This window comes from Dendrobium catenatum, unplaced genomic scaffold (assembly GCF_001605985.2).
Source record: "Dendrobium catenatum unplaced genomic scaffold, ASM160598v2 fragScaff_scaffold_1392, whole genome shotgun sequence".
Classification (NCBI taxonomy): domain Eukaryota; kingdom Viridiplantae; phylum Streptophyta; class Magnoliopsida; order Asparagales; family Orchidaceae; genus Dendrobium; species Dendrobium catenatum.
The window spans coordinates 436,071-455,746 of NW_021319854.1; the positions used below are offsets into that span (position 1 = coordinate 436,071).

A 19,676-nucleotide genomic window follows, 5' to 3' on the forward strand; every position below is an offset into this window, starting at 1 on the left:
ATCTTCTGGAAATCAGGTTTCTTTTACTCATTTTGCAATGGCGAACATCAAGGATGGCCTGAAAATTCTCAGGCAACTGATTTTATGATTTTACCTATTTATGCTTGAGGTGATAGGGCCTTTAGAAAGCTGCTTATTTATTTATTTTATTTATTTTTTGTGTTGGTATCTAATAGTGATTTCGCTATCTCTCTCTCTCTTTCATAAAGCACTGCAATAACCATGGTAACTTGTTGAGCTTTTTTTTTTTGTTATATAGATATTAGATGTTTGATGGAGAAGCATAGAGAGTAAGGAGAATGTAAATATGATATTTATTGATTTAGATATATAACATATGATAAAGTTTCAAAAGAACATCCTTGGAAAGTTCTAGAAAAGAAAGGAGCTTATAATGCTGATATTCTAGTCATTAAGGGTATATATACAAGTGTTGTTACTTGTGTTCAAATACAAGGTGATTTGATCAAGTATTTCCTTAGTTGAAAAATTTTATAAGAGGGTGGTGAGACCTATAATGTTTTGTGGTGCATAATGTTGATTATTAAAAGAGAAGCATTAAATTAAGTGTTGTAGTGATGAGTATGAAATGGCGTAGGGGTGTCAATTTTTGTCTCGACTCGAAAAGCTGACCTGAACTTGTCCCAGAAAGTCTAAATTTGGGTCAAACTGTTTAACAAACTGGTTGGGTTCCGGCTCTAATTTCTTTTGAAGAGGGACTGACAATTATTGCAAACCATTGAAAATTTGGCCATGTTTGATTCTTTACTCTAGCAATGAGGCATGAAGGATGGCATGAAGCAGTACCTACTATGTTGTTTTTTACCTGCAGGTTCTAACGTTGTGCCAGATTCTTTGCTATTAAATACTTCCCTGTTTGTGTGCGTATATCCATACAAATATAAGTATATTAATATGAATATATGAAATCTATGCATATATGTGCATTGCACAAACACATAAGTATCCGCAAACATGCATATATATGCATGTTTTTATAAGTATAAACATAATGAAGCAATTATTAAGCTGAAAACAATTGAACAAAAATAATGTGCTTTTTTAATAGCCGTACTCACTATCTATCTTTCTCTCTTTGTATAATTTCTCTGACAATTATTGCAAATCATTGAAAGAGATAGGAGAAGTAAGGATTTAGTTCAAGGGAAGTGCATTAAGTATGAAGATCAAGTGTGCTTTTATTAGAAGAGGATATTCAACAAAGTTGAATGAGATATTTTGATAAGCTTTTCAATAAAGATTGCGAGTATACGATTGACTTTAGTGACCTTAACACTCTAAATGAAAATTATGATTTTTATTTTTTACCGACATATTTATAAACTGAAGATAGAGATATTTTAAAGAAAATGATTTGTGGGAAAGTTGTTGGACCTGATGATATTCTAATAGAGGTGTTTTATTTCTTTTCCTCAGTAATTGTCCGAAGCTTTCAGGCAACCTGTTCAGCCATATTAAGGTGTTTTGTCTTGCGATGGCTAATTAGGTCTGCATGTACATGATGAGGTGATTCAACTTCCATAGCTATAAAAATTTCTCTCTCTCTCTCTCTAAATTTGGGAAACAAGTCGGAGCCTTTTCTTTTAAAGTGGTTCATGTGTGGGTTTTGTTATATTGTTTTTTCTGGTTTCATTATATTCTCAGTCATCTCTATTGCTTCTGTCAAAAAAAATTTCCATTGTCCAGATTCTGAAAAATTTTCCATTTATCCCCATGGATGCCATATTATAATTTGGGGCAAATTAAATGGGTAAAACCTCTTGCCCTTTCTTGTATATTTTCTCACATCTGTTTCATTTTTAATTAAAGCTTTTACAAAACTTTTTTTTCTTTGATTTTTGTTGTTTTATACTAATTATTCTCATGTGTGCGTGGGAATTAAATGTGCAATTGTAACAAGTGAAGCTTTTTTCCTTTGCAGTAGCTTGTGGATCTTATAACTGTGTACCCAACTTTTTCTGAATCTTTATTGTTGACAGCTTAGGTTGGACAGTTTGGGTAGGGTTGAGCTTATCTTCTACGAGTTTGAACATTGCACTCCATTATTTATTAAAGGACTAATTTGTGCTGCATTTTTTACCGGAAGAAATCACCAGAATTTGCATATTATGTTTATGGTAACATTCTCTTTGATCAAGAAAAATCAAGGGTCTAATTATAATGGGGTTGGTTCCTATGTTGTGTATACACTAGTGGCTTTTGGAAAGGGTTTCTTCGTAGAGACGTTAGATTATCATATATTTGAAATTGAGAGGGAGATTGAGAGACGAGATGTCTTTCACTTGACACGATAGTGTTTCATGTTTTAGTTGGTAACAAGGAATTGTTGTTGGTCCTGTTTTCATCGTAATTTCTATGAAGGTACTCTAGGGGAGGGAAGTTGTTAGTGTTGGACTCAAGTTCTATGCTTAATGCAGTTTCAGAAGACCCCTAATACATTTGTTGACTGTTACATACTCTCTCTCTCTCTCTCTCTCTCTCTCTCTCTCTCTCTCTATGTAATGGATAAATGTTCAGTTTTATGTCGGTGCATTCATGAATGAGAATTTGACTTTTCATAGGACTTAATGTAGTTTAAGGGCTTGAACCCACATTGTGGGATTTGGGCTTGATGTTGTTGTTGTTGTTTCTGCTTGTGCATCCTTACAATTACTTACTATGAAAAGGAAAAATGGAATTGCATTGACAGACGATATTATTTTTTAATTTTTTATGGCAATTGTATAATTAGAACTTTTTTTTTTGTCATGAAAAATAGTTCCTTTTGATATGGTAATCAAGATTTGTGCCATAAACATAATATGTACTAGTGTGTTGTGATTATTTCCTCTAAGTAAAAAGTTTGGATGGCCATCATGATGATTTAGAATTTAGGAACAACAACAAGTCTTTATCCCACTATGTGGTGTCGGCTATATGAATATTTTTTTTTTCATTGTATTTTGTTAAAGGTTAAATTCTCATTTAAATCTAATATTGAAGGTCATTTGTAATATTTTTTAACCAAGCCTTTTAAGGTCTACTTCTACATTTTTTAACATAAGTCAAATATAATATATCTACTCTCCTAACCGGGTCATCGGAAGGCCTCGATTTTTTGTGATCAAACCATCTAAGGTGACTCTCTAATCTTATCTTTCATTGGAGCTACTCTAATATTTTCATGTATATGCTCTTTTCATATCATGTCTCTAAAAGTAAAGCCACTCATTCACCTGAGCATCCTCATCTCTGCAACACTTTACTTCACTTTACTTAGTATTATGCTTCTCTTTTGATAGCCAACATTTTGCACCATAAAGCGTTGCAAGTCTGAACACCATCTTATAGAATTTTTCCTTTAAATTTGATAGAGACTTTTCTATCACACAACATATATGATGATTTAGAATTTAGCCTTTGGTTTTAAATGGCTGTTATGGAATTTTTCAATATTTCCTATAATGATGGTGATTTAGAAATAAGTATAAGGTGTTTCAAATGCATCTGTTTTAAAAATTATATAGTTTTGTCTAAAGTAAAAAAAAAAGAGGGATTTACATAAATATTATTTTATATTATACTGTTTACATATCTAATGCCTAAAATTTTAATATTTTATATCTACCATCAATAAATCAAATATATCGGTAAGAAATAAAAAAATTCTTTTCCTCAGTAATTGTCCGAAGCTTTCAGGCAACCTGTTCAGCCATATTAAGGTGTTTTGTCTTGCGATGGCTAATTAGGTCTGCATGTACATGATGAGGTGATTCAACTTCCATAGCTATAAAAAGTTCTCTCTCTCTCTCTAAATTTGGTAAACAAGTCAGAGCCTCTTCTTTTAAAGAGGTTCATGCGTGGGTTTTGTTATATTGTATTTCTGGTTTCATTATATTCTCAGTCATCTCTATTGCTGCTGTCAAAAAAAAATTTCCATTGTCCAGATTCTGAAAAATTTTCCATTTATCCCCATGGATGCCATATTGTAATTTGGGGCAAATTAAATGGGTAAAACCTCTTGCCCTTTCTTGTATATTTTCTCACATCTTTCTACATTTTTAATTAAAGCTTTTACAAAACTTTTTTTTCTTTGATTTTTGTTGTTTTATACTAAATCTTCTCATGTGTGCTGGGAATTAAATGTGCAATTGTAACAAGTGAAGCTTCTTTCCTTTGCAGTAGCTTGTGGATCTTATAACTGTGTACCCAACTTTTTCTGAATCTTTATTGTTGATAGCTTAGGTTGGACAGTTTGGGTAAGGTTGAGCTTATCTTCTACGAGTTTGAACATTGCACCCCATTATTTATTATAGGACTAATTTGTGCTGCATTTTTTACCTCAAGAAATCACCAGAATTTGCATATTATGTTTATGGTAACATTCTCTTTGATCAAGAAAAATTAAGGGTCTAATTATAATGGGGTTGGTTCCTATGTTGTATATACACTAGTGGCTTTTGGGAAGGGTTTCTTCTTAGAGAGGTTAGATCATCATATATTTGAAATTGAAAGGGAGATTGAGAGACGAGGTGTCTTTCACTTGACACGATAGTGTTTCATGCTTTAGTTGGTAACAAGGAACTGTTGTTGGTCCTGTTTTCATCGTAATTTCTATGACGGTACTCTAGGGGAGGGAAGTTGTTAGTGTTGGACTCATGTTCTATGCTTAATGCAGTTTCAGAAGACCCCTAATACATTTGTTGACTGTTACATTCTCTCTCTCTCTCTCTATGTAATGGAAAAAAGTTCAGTTTTATGTCGGTGCATTCATGAATGAGAATTTGACTCTTCGTAGTCCTTAATGTAGTTTAAGGGCTTGAGCACACATTGTGGGATTTGGGCTTGATGTTGTTGTTGTTGTTTCTGCATGTGCATTTTTACAATTGCTCACTTTGAAAAGGAAAAATGGAATTGCATTGACAGGCGATATTATTTTTTAATTTTTTATGGCAATTGTATAATTAGAATTTTTTTTTTGTCATGAAAACAGTTCCTTTTGATATGGTAATCAAGATTTGTGCCATATGTACTAGTATGTTGTGATTATTTCCTCTAAGTAAAAAGTTTGGATGGCCATCATGATGATTTAGAATTTAGCAGCAACAACAACAAGTCTTTATCCCAATGTGGTGTCGGATATATGAATAAATTTTTTTTTCATTGTATTTTGTTAAAGTTTAAATTCTCATTTAAATCTAATAAAGAAAGGTCATTTGTAATATTTTTTAACCAAGTCTTTTAAGGTCTACTTCTACCTTTTTTAACATAAGCCAAATATAATATATCTACTCTCCTAATTGGGTCATCGGAAGGCCTCCATTTTTTGTGATCAAACCATCTAAGGTGACTCTCTAATCTTATCTTCCGTTGGAGCTACTCTAATATTTTCATTTATATGCTCATTTCATATCATGTGTCTAAAAGTAAAGCCACTCATCCACCTGAGCATCCTCATCTTTGCAACACTTTACTTAGTATTATGCTTCTCTTTTGATAGCAACATTTTGCACCATAAAGCGTTGCAAGTCTCAACACCATCTTATAGAATTTTCCCTTTAAATTTGATAGAGACTTTTCTATCACACAACATATATGAGGATTTAGAATTTAGCCTTTGGTTTTAAATGGCTGTTATGGAATATTTCAATATTTCCTATAATGATGGTGATTTAGAAATAAGTATAAGGTGTTTCAAAAGCATCTGTTTTAAAAATATTATTGTTTTGTCTAAAGTAAAAAAAAAAAGATGGATTTACATAAATATTATTTTATATTATACTGTTTACATATCTAATGCCTAAATTTTTAATATTTTATATCTACCATCGATAGATAAAATATGTGGGTAAGAAATAAAAAAAATAAAGTTTATTAGGAAGTTATGTGTGGTAGGAATGGAATATAGGATTGACGTATTTGATATTAACTTTCTTCATATATATATATATATATATATAATTTCAATTGCTGCACTCGAATGTTCTGATATTGTGAAACTCTTATCAGTAACTTGAAAGTGTTATTTAATAAGAGAGTCATTGAGACATGCTTCCAAATTCTTTAGAATAACAAGAAGCTACAATAAGAGTTACTAAAATTGTTTGGAAATAAGCCTCATGACGCAACCTGTGCAGACATCATGATTTTAGCTTTTTATGGTTATAGCCGAAAGATCATAGTGGAAACCTGCTTTCAAATTTTCTTTGAAGTCCTAGCCAATCAATCTTGTTCTTGACTTTGTCCGTGACCACAATTTGTAACTGAACATGACGTATTTTCTTTAGATTTGGTTGAATTGAAGAACATCGCCAAAGATGCAATGCATATTTTCATAGGAGACACAAAGGTTGATTGGGTTTTTTTGCTTGAGGCTAGAAGAACACTTTACATTGACAGATCATATCATTTTTCTGAGAAACTTTAATAAAATATTTTTTCAATGGAGCCATTCTTCTTTTTGTATGCTTTCGTGTTTTGAGATTTCATGTTCCTTATTTTGAATGCAACTTTAGATTTATAGATTATTCTTGTTTTGAGATTTCATGTTCCTTATGTTCATTATTCTCATTGCTATTATCTGAGGTTCTTTCACCTCTTTATGAGTTTTTAAATTTTAATTGCAAGTGCTTATCTATTTTATTATCATTCTATATCCTGTTAAATCCTATGAAACTATTTTGGGAACTTAAATTAGGATTTAAGGTGGTTGGTTTATTTAGAAATTAAATTTATTGTGTTATGAATTTAATTACATATTAAGTATAGGTAACTTATTAATTTTTTTAATTATAGTTAACATATTCTAATGATAAATAATTTAATTAGGAAATGGCATAAATATTATACAATTTAATGAGTTGTAGTATGATTTATTAAAATCTTATTTATTATTTTGAAATAACTAAGTATTTATCTAATATTTTTATTAATAATTTTATTAATTATTTAAGTATTATTTTAGTTTTTTAAACTTACGGCTTTGATTTACCGTGAGATTTGGTTTTGCATTTTTGGCCGTTTGGTTGGATTTAGCTGAAATCCGCTTCAAATCCGGCCTACATCCTGCATCCAAACAGCCCCGAAATGTTGATGCCGTGATGCATTGACTATTCGAATCTTCCTTGGTTGAGTTGTCATATCTTTAATTGAGAATGATGAGTATGACCTGATATCTACTAGTAACTGATGCTTCCCCCCACTTTTTAATTAGGGCTTGAGCTGAGATGACAGCATGAAAGCTTTTTCTATGAATGAACACCCTCATATATATATATATAATATATACATGCAAACATACATATGTGTATGATATACTTCTTGCAATCAAATTGCCCTTAACTTGAGAAAATATTGGATTGGAGTGGACAATGAGGAGAAATATTTGCATGGTGAGATATATTTTTACAATTAATGGCTGATAGTTATAGTTGTCTTTTGTTTTCCTCAGTAATGTCATCATTGAAATTTCTCTTGCAAGAATTTTGCTTGTAGGTGCCAACAAGTGATTGATCTTTTGGAAATAAATTTTCGTATACTCATTTTGCAATGGCAAACATCGAGGATGGCATGAAATATTTCAGGCAATTGATGTTTTGATTTTCCCTCCCTATTTATTCTTAAGTTGTGAAGATCTTTAGAAAGCGGTTTATTTATTTATTTATTTTCTGTTGGAGTTTATTAGTCATATTGCCCTCTCTCTCTCTCTCTCTCTCTCTCTCTCTCTCTCTCTCTCTCTCTCTCTTTCCTTGAAGCACGGTGCAGTAACCATGGTAACTTGCTGAGTCTTTTTTTTCATTTTGTATGTATATTTGAGAGGTTTGATGGAGAAGTATTGAGAGAGTATTGAGAATCTGCATATTATATTTATTGATTTAGAGAATGCATATTTATTGATTTAGAGAAGGCATATGATAAAGTTACAAAAGAAATGCCCTGGAGAGTTTTATATTTGACAACAAGGATTTATGTTTTTACTGGTAACAAGGAACTGTCGTTGGATCCTAATGTTTTCGTTGCAATTTCTATGAAGGTATTTTATAAATTCAATTCGTATTAGAGGGAAGTAGTTTGTGATAGTTCTCAAGTTCTAGATTTAGTGCAGTGTTAGAAGATCCTTAATGCATTTTTTGATAATAACACGCACACCCTTTCTCTCTCTGTGTGTGTTTGTTTACATCTTTCTATATATGTAATGGGAAAAAGTAGTCAGTTTCTTGCTTGCAAACTATATTATGCAGAATTTTCTTATTAATTACTTTATAAGTTCAATTGTCTGTCTCGATTCAAATTTTGAGGTATGCTGATGCATTTCACAATCTCTTGCCATGAAAAGGAAAAATGAAATTGCATTAACACTTGCCTCATTTTCATCATGATATAAAATTAAGAAGGCCTAGTTATCTGACTGTTTCAAAGATTTGTACCAAATATAACTTGTGTGTTGTGATTATTTCTTCTTTGAGTAAAAAGCTGGGGGGAAGATTATAATGATGATAATCATTTAGATTTTAGCTGGGTTTTGTAGTGCTTCTGTGGAGTTTCTCTATGTTTCCTATGGCATAACATGTATCGTTGATTGAATATGAGCTATTCATAAACAACAAATTTTTATGACAGTTTTATATAACAGATGATTTGAAGTTCGATTCCCATGAAGGCAAGTAACTCTTTTACTATGGGAATGTCTTAGTGTTAGTGCTGATGATGCCCAAATATGCTTTCCTCTACACCCTTTGATTGTCTTGACAAGTTATTCAGGTTGGCCTTTTGTGGCAACTATGTGGCCATCAGCTATTTTTACTCTTCTTTTGGATGCTTAGTCTACCACTTCTTTTACCTTTTATCTATCTTTATTTATGGGAAGATTCAATGGTTTTAAAATTCTTTCTCTACGCTGTACTCTCTCTTTATATGTATATGATTCAATGGTTTTAAATTTTTAGGACAGTTTTATCTACCTTTTATCTACCTCCAAATAGAGTTAAAGGGATTTGCCTATGTTATTTATTTATTTAGAGTAAGTAAACATATGATAAACTTTCAAGAAAAGTGATGTGGAGAGTTCTAGAAAAGAAAATAGTTAGTAATGCTTATATTTAAGTCATTCAGGACATGTATACAAGAGTTCTAATTTGTGCTTAAACATAAGGTGGTTTGATCAAGTATTTTTCTATTTTAGTTGGATTATATAAAGGATCAATGTTAAGCCCATATCTTTTTTTCTTTAGTCATGGTTGTTATTTCTAGACTTTTGCAAGGGGATGTACCTTCGTGTATGTAACACATATGCATATTAGAATATGTACATGAGCGAGCTCCTAATGATGAGCATATTTTTACAATTAATGCCTGGTAGCTATTTTCAAAGTCAAAACTTGCTAGTTACTTGTATTTTTCTCAATAATGTAATCATCCTGATATCTGTTGGTAGAACTGAGCTGGTGATTGTCAACTAGTGACTGATCTTCTGGAACCCAGGTTTCCTTATACTCATTTTGCAATGGCGAACATCCAGGATGGCTTGAAAATTCTCAAGCAACCGATGTTATGATTATCCCTATTTATGCTTCAGTTTGGAGGGCTTTTAGAAAGATGATTGTTTATTTATTAGTGTTTGAATTCAATAGCCATATTGTACTCTCTCTCTCTTCTGAACCAGGTTTCGGTTATATGTATATATCGACAGGTGTTTGATATATAAATGCTTAGTGCATCTTACTGGCAATCTAAGTGCACCACCTTTCGTTTTGCATTACCTTACAAATTTAAGAGCCTCCGTTTCCATTCTATTTCTTTTGCTTATTGGAAAATTTTCTCACAATCTGTCCATATGAATTGGAAATTTAAATTGCACGGATGGAGGATTATATTTTTCATTTACAGATGGAAAACGTGGCAATTGCCTCATCTACCTTGAATTTCCCTCCTAAATCCCTCAAAAATCCTTTTATTCATTACATTAGTAATTCAAGAGCCTCTATCTCGATTTTATTTCTTATGCATGTTGGAAAACTGAAATTGCCTTGATAGGGGATAATATTTTTTATTTACAGATCCAGGGCCTATCATTAGCCTCTTCCCCACCTTAAAATACAATTAAAAAGGCTCAATCATTCGGTAATTTTCAAGATTAGTGACAATACACAACATGTGTGCTGTGATTATCTGTTTTATGTGTGTAATGCTTTGAGTGCAATGATGATGATTTAGAATTTAGCAATCAATTGCACGTGGCGGCTCTGAGATGTTACTATTTATCTTATTATATGGCTTGTTTGGATAGCCTGGAGCTTCTCAGGCAACCACATCTCCCATTAGCATGGCAATTTACGTATAACATAGTTTCCTAACCGGGTCATCGGACGGCCACTGCTTTGTGACCAAACCATGGTGACTCTCTCTAATCTTATCTTCCACTGGAGCTACTCGAACCTTTTCACGGATATACTCATTTTGTATCATATCTCTAAGAGTAAGCCACTCATCCACCTGAGGATCTTCATCTCTGCACTACTTAAATTAATTTTATACTTCTATTTTAATGGTCAACATTCTGCACCATCAAGCATTGTAGGTCTTACCACCATCTTATAGAATTTTCCCGTAAGTTTGATGTAGACTTTTGAATCACAAAACAAGCATGATTCATTCCTCCACTTTAACCATCTATTTCACGATCACTATGAATAATAGATCCAAGATATCTAAAACGTGTACTCTTATTAATGACTTGATTGCCCGAAGTCAAAGTCCCCTCACTAGATCTATTACTACTAAAATTATCCTCCATATATTTGGTTTTATATTTACTCAAATTAAAACCTTTAAACTCTAAGGTTGACCTTCATTATTTAAGTTTACCTTCAACTCCTCTAGTCTTATCAACAAGAAGAATATCATCAGCAAAAAGCATACACATGGGTACAACCTCTTGCAAATGTCTAGTGAGAACATCCATGATTAAAGCAAAAAGATATGGGCTTAAGGTAAAAAAAAAAAAAAAACTATTTGCTGGCATGTACTTCTGCAAGTTTAGCTTTCAATTTTTGCTTATATCTCTCTCGGTCATGTCATGCCACAAAGCTAGGTTTTTTATTTTATAAATCTTGGCGCTATTTTGTTTCTTTTATGAGGTAGTAAGCAATATTATAAAAGTTCTTTTCAGCTACGGAATACTCTATTTTGTTATTTTGTGAAGCATATTTTTCTGCAAAACAAAATATGAATACAAATTTTGTCCAAGATCAGTTCAATTGTCTGTCTCGGTTCTAATTTTGAGGTATGTTGATGCATCTCACAATCTCTTGCCATGAACAGGAAAATTGAAATTGCATTGATGGGATTTAATATTTTTGCTTTTTTATATGAAAATCCTATCAGTCGCCTCATTTTCACCATGATATAGAATTAAGAAGGCATAAATATATGACAGTTTCAAGGATTTATGCCCAAATATAACTTGTAATGTGTTGTGTTTATTTCTTCTTTGAGTAAAAGCCTTAGGACGATGATGACGATGATGGTTTAGAATTTAGCCTGAATATTGCTATGTTTCCTATGATATGGCTTTCTGGATGGCCTGGAGTTCTCAGGCAACGACAGCTTACATTACGATGGGAATTCGAGCATAGCGAAGCTTCTTTAGTAGTTCTGGCATGGATTCATTGTCATCTTCTGAGCCTTTTTCTTTCTACATCATCTTCTTCTTCTTCCTTTTTGGGTCATGATCCTTTCGTTTTAGAGGAATTATCGGAAAATGAATATTGTTTACCTGACGCTTACTGTCCTTACTACCGTAAAAATTCAGGGGACCTTTCTCTAAACTAATTTTAGTGCATGTTGGTGGAGTCAGTGTCTCTTCCTATGAAAAGGGAAATAAATTCATTGAAGAGAGAGAGATACATATGATTTTTAGATAGATATATACTATCAGTGGCTTCATCTTCTCCATTAGATACAATTACGAAGGCCATAACATTTGTCAGTTATGAAGATTATTGCAATACTCATAATGGGTAATAGTGTTGTGATTATTTCTTTTATAAGTTAAAAAAATTGTGGGGAAGATTATGAAAGCTTAGATATTAACAATGAAACGGTACAGAGGTGCTTCTTTTGCTACATTTTAGTTTTAATTATAAATTATATTATTAATTAACTTATTAATCAGCTTAGATTTTATAAGAATTAATTATTTAATTATTATTTATACTATTAATTAATTAATTATTTATATTTTCAATTATATTAATTAATATAATTATATTTATTTTTATTACTAATTATATACCTAATTTTTTTAATTAAGTTAAATTAGATAATTTATTTAATTAATTAATTTACTTAGTTATTAATATTTTAAATTATATTAGAGGCGTCTAGGGTTTGCTTTTCATCTTATTTTCTTTGTTGCTGTTCGGCTTCCTTCGAAGGTGTAGCGATTGCATGAGTTGCTTCTTCGGCTCCTTTGTTGCTGTTCGAATTTGCTCCATCTACGACGTTCCCTTCCTGCGGATTTGATGTTACAACATTTTGATGGGAAGCAACGACAGCAGCTTGCTCGCTGTGAATTTAACTTTCTCACTTTCGCGTGCTTCTTTGGCCAAATTTTGTAAATCCGCCGAACTGTAGAATTGAGTACATCCGGGATTTATGGCAAAAAGAGGGAAATAGAGGATTGAGAATGATGAGGCAGTAAAGACAGCGTGAAAGCTTTTTCAATGTTTGAGTGTAGGTGGCGTCTTTGGACATCCCTTTATTGTTGCTCCATGCATGTTCATTGATAATTCATGAGGATTTTAGTGCTATGACCATGTATATTGAATGGGAGATAATGTGGCAATTAAACCCATGTAGATAAAATTAGTGTTAATTTTGAAGGAGTGGGTTTAGACCTATAAGGTTAAATGCAATTGCGAACATTGAGGATGGTCTGAAATATCTCAGGCAACTGAAGTTATGATTTTCCCTATCTACTCTTTAGGTGAGAGGACCTTCAGAAAGCGGTTTTTTTTTTTTTTGTTGGAATTTATTAGTCGTATTGCCCTCTATCTCTTTATTTCCATGAAGCACGTTGCAGTAACCATGGTAACTTGTTGAGCCTTTTTTTCATTTTGTATATATATTTGAGAGGTTTGGTGGAGAAGTATGGAGAGGTTTAGAATTTTGCCTGAATATTGCTATGTTTCCTATGGTATGGCTTTCTGGATGGCCTGGAGTTCTCAGGACTTTGATTTAAAAAGGTATTTTGTCCCCAGCATAAATAAAAATATAAAGAAAAAATAAAGTAGAAAATAATTAAAAAAATATAGTAGAAAATAAATTACATTCAAAATTTTCATAATAATAATAAGGCAAATATCATAGTGAATAATAATGTTATAGATGGTCATAATTAAATCATATATGCAAAGCATTTCTTCAGTATTGACTGGTTGATCAATAATACATATAAAGCAATACATATCGAAGTTAAGATGAGCAAAGAACATTATCGTTTGAAAACTATATAAATGACATAATAAATTGTATAATAAAAACAATTTGATTATTATAAATTCATAATAATTAAAAAAATAAAAATAAAATAGTATATCGAGTGACACAACTTGCCTTCATTATGGCATGTAAATTACCAGAATAAATTGATATTATGACATTCTTAGAAATAAAAAAAAAAATTTAAGGTTCCACAAATTTTAATCAAAGAAATTTTATTTTTTAAAATTTCTTCCGCATTATTTTATTTTTAAATCACAATTTATCTTAACTCCTCATAATTAAAGAAGCGATTACAATCTCACTAAACTCCTCATAACTAGTGTAAATGTAACATCTATTTTTGTCCTTGCACGAAAAAATATTCCTTCTTGTTTTTTCTTCACTTTTATAAAGTTGGTCTTCTCCTCTATTTCTCTTGTACATATACACTTAAATTCATGTTGGTTGAACATATGAAAATTGTAGCGTTTGATATGAGACTTGTCATACCTCGACTATGAATTGCTTCTTCCATGACCACTAGATATTGGGGGATTTCCACTTCTTCCTTCTATTTCTTGTCCATGACAACATCCTTTCCTCTTTAGCATTTATCATTATCAAAGATTTCTTCTTTCAAGTTGTGTTATAGCAGTTGCACTATTATCTCCTTTTGCTTTTTTCTTTCTTTTGTTTTTCCTCATAGGCTTGCAAGGAACCCAATAATCAATCCACACTCATTGGTTCCAAGTATTTTGTTTATTCAATGATGGAATCTGCAAAATCAAGATTTGGATTTAAAGGGTGAAAAGTTTTCTTCATGACTTTTAGTTACGAACTTTGTCTCTATGATGAGGACATCCGACCTTGGAGAGTCTACTAGAGACGGGGTTGACGATCTACGGCCACGATCGCACCGATTTATTTTTGAGTTATTATATGTATTTGATTTATTTATGCTTTTTTTTGTTTCTACCCTCACTTGAGGGAATAGTTGCTTGTGAACCCTAGCGGCATTTGCGTCTTTTATTTCGTCATTGTAATCATTAGCTATTTATATCCCCTCCCCGCCTTTGGATCGGGTAATGAAGATTATTATCAAAAATTTCAGCAAATTGTTTTCTTATGAGCTTTGAGAATTGAGAGAGTTCTCTTGAGACGAAACCTTAGGAGAGAAGCGTCTGGATTCGTCGTTATTTTCTTTCATCCAAACCTTCCCCTCCCTCCTCCTTAAGCCGTTGGCCTTCCCTCCCCCTTTTCTCTATCTCTCGGCCAAACCCAACCACCACCACAACCCCAGCCGGCCACCCTATCTTCCACCTCCAAGCCGCTAGCCATAAGGCCCCTCCCCTCCTCTCCAAGTCGCTGGCTCCAAGGTTCCTCCCCTCCACCCAACCGCCGGCCCAACCCTAACCCTAATTCCTAACCGCCACCCAAACCCCAACCCGCCGGCCCAACCCTAACCCTAGTTCCTAACCGCCACCCAAACCCCAACCCTAATTCTAGTCGTCGGCCACCCTAACCATGATCCTAATTCGCCGGCCCCCCAATTCCTCTTTGCCTCCAAAATTCAAGTGGGTATTCAAAGTCTTCCTTATTCGGCCATCTTAAATTAGGAAAATTTCAAAATTCAAATTGAAATAAATTTGAATTTGAAATCCTTTCTTAAAATAAGATAAGTTATGTTAGTAAACTTTTTTTTATCCTCACAATCAAATCTAATAAGAGATTTATCATGATTTCCCCCTTTTCTTATTTATTAATTCAAGTTTGGAAGCTCCCTATATTCCCCCCACATCTTCTCCCCAACTCCATACCGCCAGCCTACCCTCTCCCCCCCATAACTATTCCCTTTAATGCTCCCAATTCAAATTCAAATATGAAATTAAATCCCTTTCCCCTCCCCCACCAAATCTTATCTTTATTTCCCTACTCTTTTCCCTCCCAAATTAAATTCACGCCACTTGAGGTTGCTCTCCTGTAATTTCAGCAACCTAATCCAGCCGCCACACCTCCCTTAGCCTTCAAACTTGCTGTCCAGTTGGAGATCAAGGCTGTCCAGAAATTCCTGCAACTTCTCCTTGCTGTCCAGCCCTCCGAAAAGAAGACGTTTGCTATCTAAAAGCGCCAGAACATTAAAATATGTTGTTCCCACATGTATTGCAGATCCAGAACTTGATCACGGATTTTATAACGATCAAGGGCAAGTGGACATCCTCGAATCCCCGTTCTTTGACGTTAACTTGGAGGTCGACGTACCGTTGAAGAATACGTCGAAAGGATTATATTCTCTCTCGCCGCCGCCATCGACGAACAACTCTCTCCCATCCAGTGGCAGGTCGTTTCCAAATTCTGATAAAGGTAAATTTCTCCTCCAAGTCTTTTACTTTTCTAAGTCTTACCGTTTCTTTGTGGCATCATAAAGATTGTGTATCCTATCTCAATTTAGCTTACATCAAGAGTGTGAGTGAGGGGATCCAAGTAGTGCCTAATCTTATTGTTAATTTAGGATTTTCTTTGAAATTCTCCCATGCTATGCTAATCTTGATTGGAATTGATTACTCATGATTCTAACTCTTACATGTACTTTGGCCTAAGCTTTAATCACCGCTTTACTGTTTTAATATTTGTTTAAATCGCTAAAGTAATGTGATTAATTTTGCTCTAATCTAAAGGCGTGTAATTTTGACATTACAAAAGTACCCACGCATTTAGTTCTACATCACTCCATTTCTTGTCAATTGATTGACAATATCCAATACTTTAGAAAAAAAAAATTTGAATTTGATTCAAATTCCTCTATAAATAAAAATTCATACTCACTTCAAAGAACTTGATGATTTTTTTTCACTTGCTCTGTTCTCTTGTTGCAAGTTTAAAGGTTTTCTCCAACTCTTTGGTCATAGCTGCATTTGAGGTTTCTCAAACCCATCCTTAGTCAACTCATAAACGATGAGGCAGAGAGCTTTCCTGTCCCTATTTCTTAAATCCTGTAAGGTTTTCCTATGGGCTTGGGATATGGTAAGATCATCTTGCTCTCCATAGCCTTTCTTGATGACATTCCATACATCTTATGCACTTAATAGAGCCTTCATCTTAATGCTCCAATTGTTTTAATTGCTGATGTTAACCCTCAAAACTTGGAAGGGGATCATTTGTACATTTGCCATTGCTCCAAAACCACTTTGTTGAAAATTTATAATCAAAACCTGGAACTTCTATGAACTTAAAGTCACAATACCTTATAAAATACAACTCCCAAATTCACATAACAAACTCTCTTAGAAGCTTTACTCTTTTTTTTCCTTTCTTTTTCTCTCTTAGAAGCTTTGCTTTTAAACTATTTGGGGGAGAGACATTTATAGATATTTAAAACTTATTCACATCACAAATTATCAGCAACAAAAACAATCAATCATTTATTCTTCACCTATCAAACCTACCACACATAAATTTCTTGTATGTATTACCTAATATTTAAATATTCAATAAGTTTACTTTTAAATATATATGAAATGTATGGGTTTTAATATGTAGGTATATATTTTTCATCAAGTAAGAAGCAAAGATTCTAAAGATAGTTTGTAGTGTGAATTTAAGAGTTATATTTATATAGTTATGAATACGTAAAAATTTAATTTTGTTCGACAAATTTTCAACAAACTTATATAAGATAATAGTGCTCCCTTCCAAGTTTTAATGCTCACCAAGAGCAACTATGATAATTAGAGCATCATGGTGAAAGCTCTATTTGAAGCACAATATGTGTGGTATTTTGCCCTATCTCAAAATCATAAGGGAAGGCCTGAAGGATTCAAGAAATAGGGAAAAGAAAGTTCTCTACCCCATCTTTCAAGTGGTGAATTAAAAGGAAATGAAAAAATGACAGGAGCAAGTATAGCCAAAGAAGCATGGGAGACGTTTCAAACATACAAGAGAGCAATAAAAGTTAAAAAATTTATATTCAAACACTAAAAGAATAGTTTGAACTTCTATTTATGGAGTCGAAATAAAATTTAGATTAATTTTTCTAGATTATTCATCATTGTCAAGCAATTAAAAAAAAAGTGAAGAAGTTGTTAAAGTAAAAGTTGTTCTCTTCCAAGTCTCAATTCTCATTAAGAGCAACTACGATATTTAGATCATTAACAAAAAAGCTCTATGTAGAGCACAATATACGTGGGATGCCATAAAAAATGGCTATGAATTTTTTTTTTTTTTTGCTCTGACTAGTCATTTCATGGCAACCTAATATGGATAAAACATTCATCAAATGAATGTGAAGTTTGCTTTTTTTTAATGAGGTTCTCAAAGAAGTCTATTTTGAACAACTTTTAGGTTATAAAGTGAATGTGCAAAAAGATAAAGTGTTGAGTTGAAAGATTTATATGATCTAAAATAAGCAACAACATCTTGAAATAGTTGAATTGACAAGACTTTTTGAGAAAACAATGTCACAAGTGAGAATATGAGCATGCATTGATATTAAAGTTCAAAATGAAGATATTTTATATGGAGATGACTTTATTTTGAAGGATAACCTAAACATGCTTGAGAAGTTCATGAAAGAAATGACAAAAGAATTTGAGAAGCAGATATCAGACTCATGTTTTACTACCTTGATATGGAAGTAAAGTAAAAAGATAGCAACATCTTAATCATTTTAAAAGGCTATGCAAAAGAGGTTCAAGATTGATGAATTTAATCATGTTTGAATGCCAATAGAATGCATAGTCAACAATAACAACAACACCAACATCAAGCTTTTATCCCACTACGTGGGGTCGGCTACATGAATCCTTTTTCTCCATTGTGTCCTATTAAAAGTTAAATTCTCATTTAAATCTAATAAAGAAAGGTCATTCTAATATTTTCTAACAAAGTCTTTTTAGGTCTACCCCTACCTTTCTTAACATAAGTCAAATCTAATATCTCTACTCTCCTAACCGGGTCATCGGAAGGTCGCCGTTTTAGGTGACCAAACCATCTAAGGCGACTCTCTCTAATATTATCTTCTACTGGAGCTACTCCAACCTTTTCACATATATGCTCATTTCGTATCCGATCTCTAAGGATAAAGCCACTCATCCACCTGAGCATCCTCATCTCTGCCACACTTAACTTAGTATTATGCTTCTCTTTTAGTGGCCAACATTCAGCACCATAAAGCATTGCAGGCCTCACTACCATCTGATAGAATTTTCTCTTAAGTTTGAGGGGTACATTTCTATCACATAACAAGCCCGATGCATTCCTCCACTTCAACCATCGAACTTGAATTCTGCTGATAATATCCCCATCTATTTCACCATCACTCTGAACATTAGATCCAAGATATCTAAAACATGTACTCTTATTAATGACTTGATCGCCCAAAGTCACAATCCTCTCACTAGGTCTATTACTACTAAAATTACACTCCATATATTCCGTTTTAGATCTACTCAAGCTAAAACCTTTAGACTCTAAGGTTGACCTCCATAATTTAAGTTTACATTCAACTCCCTCTCTAGTCTTATCAACAAGAAGAATATCATCAGCAAAAAGCATACACCAAGGTACATCCTCTTGCAAATGTCTAGTGAGAGCATCCATGACTAAAGCAAAAAGATATGGGTTTAAGGATGATCCTTGATGTAACTCAACCGAAATAGGGAAATACTTAGTCAATCCACCTTGTGTTTGAACACAAGTAATAGCTCTTGCATACATATCTTTAATGATTTGAATATAAGCATTATTGACTCCTTTCTTTTCAAGAACTCTCCATAGCACTTCTCTTGGAACTTTATCATATGCTTTTTCTAAATCAATAAATATCATATGTAGATCCTCCTTATTTTCTCTATATTTCTCCATTAAACCTCTTAATAAATGTATGGCTTCCATAGTCGACCTACCCGGCATGAATCCAAATTGATTTTAAGAAACATTAGTATCACGCCGCAACCTATGCTCCATAACTCGCTCCCATAGTTTTAAAGCATCACACCAATAGAATGCATAGTCAAATAATCCAAAATTAATGAAGGAAAAAAGGTGGATCCAACTATTTACAAAAGTTTTGTCAGAAGTTTACACTACTTGTATAATGTTAGATATTATGTATGTCATTGGAGTAGTTTAATCACCATATGAAGGCACTAATAAAAACTCATTTTAAGATTATAATGAGAATAATTCGGTTCATCAAA

General features: G+C 32.9%; 1 protein-coding gene across 2 annotated transcripts in view; it reads left to right on the forward strand.

Annotated features, from left to right (window-relative positions):
- Nucleotides 1-12,411: 12,411 nt before the first annotated feature.
- The window catches only part of LOC110113910, a 51,397-nt gene continuing 44,132 nt past the window's right edge, over nt 12,412-19,676 (forward strand). Inside the window, exons 1-2 of one of the 2 annotated variants that reach the window (XM_028699801.1) lie at nt 12,412-12,567; nt 15,649-15,843. The gene's annotated coding sequence lies outside the window, so the exon portion shown is untranslated. The remainder of the gene's footprint in view (nt 12,568-15,648; nt 15,844-19,676) is intronic. The other variant, XM_028699804.1, reaches the window with a different exon arrangement.